The 9,173-nt window shown below is 35.0% G+C and overlaps 1 long non-coding RNA gene across 1 annotated transcript; it reads left to right on the plus strand.

The window, feature by feature from the left end:
* Positions 1-1,170: 1,170 nt before the first annotated feature.
* Positions 1,171-1,941, plus strand: LOC131683250 (uncharacterized). The gene is made up of 4 exons (XR_009304453.1): positions 1,171-1,268; positions 1,328-1,524; positions 1,581-1,754; positions 1,817-1,941. It is a non-coding gene; the product is annotated as an uncharacterized LOC131683250 (long non-coding RNA).
* Positions 1,942-9,173: the final 7,232 nt, after the last annotated feature.

Consider the following 9,173-nt stretch of genomic DNA (forward strand, 5'->3'; position numbering starts at 1 on the left):
ATTGACAAATTTTGGAACTTTCCATTGCCATACCACGTTTGCCTTCTGGAAAAAGTACAACGACGATACAAATTTTGTATCCAGAAGGATTTACAATGCCGACTTCTAAAAATAATTGTTGTAATTTTAGTTATATATATATATAAATTTCAATCATTTCACGTTACCTTTCAAATCAGTAAAAGAGGACATACATGATGTAGAAACATTCATTTCACTCGACGACGGAGATTTCACGCGATTGGAATTAAGTACCGGACAACGAAAAAAGATTCAGAAAAGGCAACGAGAAATTATTGAGAGTAACAATGCTGCTAGCACGAGTAACTATCACTCAGATGATAATAATACCACACAGGAACAACTTTTCCAAGACCACGAAACACAAGAAATCTCAATGGAAAAGGTAAATATAACTGCATACCACTACTTGTCCCATTGATTGTTAATGATAGTTCATTTCAGGAATTGGACATTGACTTAATATTTCAAGCAACGCCGGAAGGACAACGTATAATAGAACTATTGAAAGAGAGCAGTCCCTTGGACAGCAAGCTTATTAAGGCAATCACTTCTGTACTAAGCGACTGATTACTCGATTCGGATAGTAAGTATTATAGTCATTTACAGGTAACAGATAAAAATTCAATAATAGCTATCAATAGTTAATAAATCCAACGATAACTATCAACAAGTTAGACTACAACAAACTTTATTATTAAAAAATCGTATAAGCAACATAGCTACTTCACTTTAAAAATAGATGAAAATGCGAACTATTTGTTGGCCGGGCAAAATATTATGACGTTTATTTATCAGAGTAAGGCTGCCAACAGAGTGCCGACAAGAAGCTGAGCTATGCAGAGAGTATAGGTAGAGAGACGAATAGTGTGTAGCCAAAAACACCTTATTGAGCAGATCAATCGAGAAAAGTAAATAAACATATGCGGAATATATGCGATTAGGTTTAGTTTAATAATTTCTTCACAGAAATGGTAGATTTGTGGATTTACCTTCTTTAAATTTTAATATTACAGAAAGAAGCTATGAGTAGAATTCTGATTTAGGAGAAACTTGATTGAAAGTTCATAAAAAATTTTGCATTTAAATCTACTATTGCTACTAATTATTATCTACAATCTTTTCTCAATGTTGCATTAATTCATTTCCATTACAGCCATCCTCATGCCCATTACAAGAATATCGTGGCCAAATCGCTGGTACAAAAATATAGTTCGCTAAAGTGCAAAGATGCAGCTCATGCACAGGTATATTTTAAAACAAATCGGTGTTTTATAAATATACTAACGGTTCCAATTGTTTACAGGGTTTATGGTTCTACCCCGATGCTCGAGGTGAAGGAAAACATTCTGGAAAGCTACAATCACGCATTGAATATCTGGTCAAAAACACCAGAAGCAAGTCCGTCGAGTTAAAAGTCGTAACGATAATCCAAATGTACAAGAAGCAGAGAATCCCGAAGGTCTAAATGATAACGATGAAAACGAGGATATCGAGGAAATCGTAATCTGAATATAATATCTTAGTAAATTAACATAATATCAGTGAGCAATTTTCAGATCGCAAAACTAAAGTACATCGTTCCATCAGATGCGTTGCAGGAAATCATCAAAAAAGATTGGAACAAAACGATGAATTCTAGAAACCGAATAAGGAAGATTCAAAACCCGGAAGAGCGGTTAACCGAAATGTTTCAGACATTTCCACTATCCGGTGCGTTTGATGGACTACTGGTATGATAAGGCAAAAAGTAATTTCTTTGGAGTTTTTTTTAACTTATGTTTCTTATGCACAGATTATTATGGATTTTGTGGCAATGCTTCCAGATGTAAAAGTAAATTTTGGTGAAACATGGGAGATCATCGAAACCAAAATACTTCAAAAGCATGGACATCTGCATACTTTAGTCATAAATAGTAGCTTTTTGTAATATTTTGAATCGATGCATTACTAAAATATTCCTTATGGCGTTAAAGGTTTCATTCGGTCACTCGTCATTATAAAAGAAAAGAATCCATCGCGTGGAGCAAAACGTGTTATTCAAGGTTCGCAACAAATAACAAACGTTCTGGAACGCATCATAGAATGGATAAACGTATTTAATTTAAATAAGATAAAATGTCCTTCGAATTATGATTTTCCCTTTCAGCCAGAGGACGAAATCGTACAATGCGCTGCAGCTTACAAAGGATCAAAATTGCCAGTTCTATTTATCAAAGCCCAATTGTACTGCGAAGGCGAATGCTATATATGCATTGGGAAAAGAGCATTCTCAGTCGGCGATGATATCGTGCGCGGTTTTTTTATACTGATTATGTCATATTATTATTTTAATATTCAGTTTGATCCGTCCTTGGTACATTTTTTTACCTTTTTTGCTGGAAAAGTTTTCAACATTGGAAAGATGTCCACAACAAACAATGATTTTCTCATAAAGCTTGGATGAGCGAATAAACGATAAAATTAAATAGAAAAAGTTGTTAATCTTTATAAGGAAACTAAAAAGAAAAACAAATTCATTGAAATTTCGCTGACAATACATTTGAATTTTTTGATGAGAGCTCAGTAAACTGTTATTGCTGATACATCCATTAAAGAATATCGTTTATCTGATACTTCAGTTAAGTGCTGTCATTTTTTTTTATTCCGATTGCTGAAACATACAGTAAAATAATTGCTGTGCTTCCAGCAATCCAATTAAAATTTTGACAGCTTCGAATTGCTGAGTCTTCAGCGAAACATTTTTTGCTGGAAGTTTTGCTGAAATTTCAACTCGTCAAAATTCAGCAAAATTATGCTGATTCTCAGCAATCAAAAATTAGTGTGTAGTTTTTGATAAATGCCGATTGAAGCATCGATCGCTGGTCATTCTGGAGAAAAAAAATGAGAAAAGATCTTTAAAAATTACAAAATTTCAGTATTGTAGTTCAGGTCAGGTCAAAATGAGCTTACGTTTGATGATATTGAGAGCCGCTGTAATGGAACTATGCCGATTTTTCAGGTTTATTGTCCGAGCCAGCAGCTCCTTGATTGGCGCCTCCAGCTCCTGCCTGACTTCCCTTGACAATGGTTCGTCTAAAGATGATCTCGATAATAAACGACTTCTCCATTGAAACTATACCCGTGCTCTTCAACCGGGTTTGTTAAGATCACAAATTTTGACGTTTAACATTTCAGACGAGAACAAAAATCAACGCCTACCGTGTTGTGAAAATTGAGACTGACGGAACGGGTTGTCAAAATTGACACGACAGTTGATTTGTCAAAATTAACATTGGACGGACCACTTGTCAAAGTGGAGTGCGCATTTGAGAACGCAGCCACTAACAAAAAGCTGAATAAACATTGAAAGACGAACGAGATTCAGAACGGGATAGCAACATGTTGATGTGTGCATGTGAGCATCGGGTTACTTCGATAGCTCCTTAGCCGTCGCCCGCTCGGTGCCCTGCCTGTAAGAATATTTGTGCGTTGTAATTGAGCATTGCATGAAAATGTATAACCTCACTTTTGTGACAATTCAGAGAGCTTGTTTACAAGGACTTCGACAATTTTTGATTCCACCCAGTATAAGAAACTTGGTTCGAATTCTAAGACTATCAGCACCGGTGCGTAAGCAAATGCGTGTGTATTTTGATTACGCCAAACGATAATATTTTATTTAGACACCCGTTTTCGCACCGGTCGTTGGTAAATAGGTTGCCAAAATAATAATCTGTTTTTACACCGGTAGTTGTTATTATAGTTACGTTACATTTTTTTTGCAATCATCATCAATCGTTACATTTTTGACATTAAAAATGTCTTACTCCACTATCTGGGGCTAGGTGTCATTCTAAAATCTAAACTATCTTCCATGTAACGAAACTATGTAAGGTTTGCACGCTTATAACTCCGATATTACTAGATGGATTTTAATCATTCATACACCAACCGATTCAGAAACACCTAACTTAAATATTGGTAATAATTTAATATCTCCCCAATAAAAGTAGACTTTTGGAAATTGGTAAAATTAAAAAGTTCACAAAAAACAGGAAAAATACCATTCGTGAGGCAGATTTCTCAGACACAGCCATCAAAAGAGGGCAGCTTAGTTGCTCAATGAAACACGAAAAGTCATAAATAGAAGCAACGCATGTCCGTTTAAATCAGTTGTTGCTCTTATCCCACACGAGCAACGTCGTCTCCGGGCGATGCAATAAGCGCTATCGATTTTCGGTAACGTTGGCGTATATATATATATACAATCAACAATCTGTCAAAATGGGTATTTTTTGACATTGAAAATGTCTTACTGCACTATCTGGGGCAGGGTGTCATTCTAAAATCTAAAATCAAACGATGTCACGTTTTTGCGTCACTATTTTGAACGCTAATAACTTTCTTATTTATGAACGGGTTTCCGTCTGGTTATCACCAAACAATTCGGAATTAACTGAAATTATGTTTTATTGCTATAGTGTTTTTGTATTTCAATAGCACGCTATTGAAAAACTAGCAAAAATGAACAGGTCTCGAAAACGTGAAAATTCCCATACATCAGTCAAACTATCCCCGGCAGCGCCGTCGATAGGGAGCAGCTTGGTGATTCAAACGAGCACGAAAAGTTATAAATAAATTTGCCGCGTGCCTGTTTGAATCAGTTGTTGCTGTTTTGCCAGACAAGTAACATCGTGCCTATAGCGACTCGTACGACAGATTGGAGCACCCAGTAGACTACGCTTCTATGAATGACGTCATCCTCGACTATTTAAAGAATATCATTCCTTGAGCGACTTCATTCTCCCTTCGAACGTCGGGCCGTAAAGAACAGCAGTAGCAGTCATGCATGTTGACAATGCGCTGCGATGAGTGCTGAATTTGATCACTGCTACCACTGGGGGTGATCCGATGTAAATAGAGCGCGGCTGGAAGAGTTGGTAAACCTCAGTTGAAGCTGACTAATTGTTCCATTCTGCATGTTATTATTGTTAAATTAAAAGTCGTTTTAAAGGCTATAATAATAAAGAACAAATTGGAATATTTCCAATCATTGACAGCGATAATCCAATTGCGCAGTTTATATTCGTTATTTGTGGCTTGCGCGTATATCGGCAATCTGAAATTTTCAACAATCTGTCATTTGTTTAAATTAAATTTAAGCTACTTAAAGTACATTTCCAGGCTGAAATTGGTGAAAACCTGTGATTTATTAAATATAATCTTTCGGAAACATAATCCAAAATTCTGCAATGTTTCAGATAATTGGAGAATGTGGCAACACTGCTAACTAGCGAAAGCCATACTAAAAATAATCCGCAAATATTTTTTTCGTTATTCTGCATGAAGGCAGTCCTTCTATCAACAATGCGAAAGTGATAAAAGCCGATGTCACGTTTCAAACTATCAGTATTTCAAATTATCTGCTGAAGGGGAGGGTTGTTTGTTTCTTTCCAATATTTTAATTATTTATCCGATGTAAGTAGCGCGCGACTGGAACAGACGGCAAACCGTAGTTGCGGCTGACTGATTGTTCCATTTCGCATGTTATTTTTGTAAATTAAAAGCCCTTTTCAGGGCTATAACCAACAAAGATGAACAAATTTGAAAAATTCCTGACAATGACTGCGATAACCTAATTTCTCCGTTTATATTCGTTACGTTTTGCTTGCGCGTACATTGACAACCTGAAATTTACAACAATCAGTGATTTGTTTAATATTATCCTTCCGAAACAATACAAAAATGTACAGTTATTTAAAAGTATATTGCCATGCTGAAATTGGCGAAAACCAAACCAAATCCAAAGGTCTGCAATATTATAGAAATTGGAGGATGTGAAAAATCCGCAAATATTTTTTCGTTATTCTACATGAAGGAAGTCCTTCCATCATCAGTGCGAAAGTGATAAAAGCCGATGTCACGTTTCCAGCTATCAGTATTTCATATTAGATGCTGAAGAGAAAGGTTGTTTCTTTTCATTTCGAAATATTTATCTGATGTAAGTAGCGTGAGGCTAGAAAAGATGGCAAACCTTTTTTGCAGCTGACTAATTGTTCCATTCTGCATGTTATTTTTGTTAAACCAAATGCCCTTAGTTAGTTTAGTACTTTTCATTCCATAGCACGCGTGTTTGTGGATCCCACAAATAGTCCTTTTCAGGATTCCATCAATGGACCCCACATATAGAACATTTCAGAGTTAATGTTAATTAAACCACCGAATATATAAAGATGCATATGTTAAACTTTCTTCGTTTACGAATAATTTGATTTATGACCAGTTATTTTTCTATCGTGCTTGCAAACATTTAATTTGATAGCAGGTATTTAAAGATAGATGTAAGGTTTTGTTTGTGAGCATCATTAATTTATGTTCACATTTCGAGGATTTGAATAAAACTTTTTTAAAACTTGAATTTGTCAAACTACAGATTATCAATTTTAATTTAAAAAATCAACAATTATCTCTAGTGATGAAAAGCATGCCTGTTTGTAGTTCTGAAACAGTTGATGGCATTAAGATTTTAATTTGGCCACGGATAATATTGCTTGCTCATAAAACTGGCTGCATTTTTAATGTCATCGTGGTCGTGTCTTGTACACAACCCTTAATTTTTTTTTCTAATTTAACGACCCAATTGCGTAATCCGTGCAAAAAAAATTAAAGGGTTGTGTACAGGACACGACCACAGTGACATTAAAAATGTAGCTTTTTTCAAGAGCGTGCAAATGAATTTTATCTATCACACATATCGACTCACGTTCTTGTTCACTCGCATGTTTTCATATGTTACAATTTGCTATATACCCTCCCCATCAAAACATAATTTATTGAAGGTCTTTTAACGGTAATATATTAATTAATCAAGTATCTCACTAGGTGATTGGCATTATTTGGCTGATCCATCTAGTAAAAATAGGCTGGTCTGCCCAGAAAATATATTCAAAAGAAAAGTTCCATATTGAGAGCTGTGATGAGGAAGCCCACACCCGCCAACGGAAATATACAGATTCTCCATGAAATATCGTCGCTGTTGTGCTATCTTATGACATACGCCATTTTGCGGTAAACTGGCTTAGATATGCCACATTACTCGTCTAACGAATCTCTATAAGATGGCGTTTCCAGAATTTTGAAATTTTGCTTAGTTACTGAAATATAGCGAGAAAAGTGATTAGAAATTGTGAGTTCTTTTATTCAAATCATTATATCTTGGTATTGGCTCAAGTTATAATGATGTTTTAGTTGCTTTTATGTGTAAAAATGTCGTAGGAATACAATGGCATAATTTTCGAAAGAAAAATACATGTATTGGGAGCAAAATGCAGTTTTAGCTTTAAACTGGAAATATTGCCTATTTGGCAACACTGTAACCAAAAATAACTATTTTTTGTAGATTTCCTGACTGATTTCCTTCAAAATGCCTCTAACCGATTGTTTATAGACCAAATTAAACCAAAGATATGAATAAAAGTTCATAATTGGTGATTTTATTCTATGGAAAAAATTTCATGCGCGATTATGACACGTCATACATTTTTTTTCATCAATACACACCTATGGCACGTGTGAGTACAACTTTTGTTTACATTTTTAGTGAAAACTCGCAACATAGTCAACCGATCTTCGTAATATTCGTGAGATTAATACAGAATAGGTAGAAGCATCAATAGACCTTTCTCGTCAAAAAATTTTATTTGATGGGATGCTTCCTTTTTATCCCCAATTCGTTACTGCCTATTGCCCCGATGATTTGGTACCTCTTACTATTGAAAAAATCAAAAATAGTGCAAGCTGCTCATTTAACCCCATATTCTGAATACCTATCTTGCCTTGTTTCCCCATATTTTTACACCATTTGGATGAACTTCCTGTGGGGAATACTAAAAGGATGCCAGATCTGCATATATATTAGTAAATCTGCAGATTTTGCATTTTCACTGCAGATCTTTTGCAGATTACAAATATTTAGCAGAACAAAGCCTATGCCAGCCAATTTATACACCAGCCTTCAACATTTTTGATCATTTAAATTATATACACACTACATTTCTACGTCGCATTTATTGAACATTTTTATAGCATTCGGCAGACTTTTATATTTTTACTGCAGGCTATTGTTTAAATAGACCTGGCATCACTGATGCTGAAATGATTCATTCATATACCTGTCAATAATATAGAGCATTGTATGAAAATGTATAACCTCACTTTTCTGACGGTTCGGTGTGCTTGTTTACCTAAGACTTGTTTACACGGACTTTTAAAATTTACATTACTTGAATACTTTCGATGCTCTTTGAAAGAATATCAACTCAAGAGGGATTGGGATTGGAACAATGGTAACCTGGTTCATACATTGACCAATCGGCGCTGGATGTAAAACCCGGTGGCATATGCTGAATCGTAAGATCAAGCATTGGGCTATAAAACGATTGCTTTCTGGATGATGGATAAGGATTTGTACACATTTGTTTGTTTGCTCGTGGGTTAATTCCTAACAAGATGATCCGATTGATTATTCATTTTTAGGTGGTGAAGTTTACCTGAACTTTATAGGTAACGAATTCGGTCGATGATAACCCAATAAACATTAGGAGCTGATCTATAAGACTACGTGTTGATTTAAAGCAGATTAAAGGTTATGTAAGCTGAATAAAACTTTCGCTGAACTATTTAAACATTAACAGTTTATTCAGCCTATTTAAAATCCAGTATTCGCCAGTTCCAACTAGGCTGAACTATACTGCTAATAAATGTAATAGCGACAATATTAAAGCTTTTATTCAACCATCTTAATTAGACTGAATTGCGAGTTGAATAAACGATGCTGTTACCAATAGTATTACCTTTAATCATTAAGCTGCACTACATGTCTTCAAGAGGTTGTTTCTACCTTTACATTTGCCGTTATACCACCTTTGACTTTTAGCTGAATTATGTGTTTAACAAAGGTAATTGTAACTACTACAAAAATTGGCGCGATTAGCAAATCATGAGGAATGGCAACCGACCTGGGTTCGAGTACCAATACACACACAATATTTTTTTTTACTATTATGTGAAGGATTTTTTTATTATTTCGGTATATTCCAATTGAGATGTTTTGCATATATTACAGTTAAGGAGCAATAGATCAATAAATGAATAAAGAAATAAAGAAAGTT

Source organism: Topomyia yanbarensis, chromosome 2 (assembly GCF_030247195.1).
Source record: "Topomyia yanbarensis strain Yona2022 chromosome 2, ASM3024719v1, whole genome shotgun sequence".
NCBI lineage: Eukaryota > Metazoa > Arthropoda > Insecta > Diptera > Culicidae > Topomyia > Topomyia yanbarensis.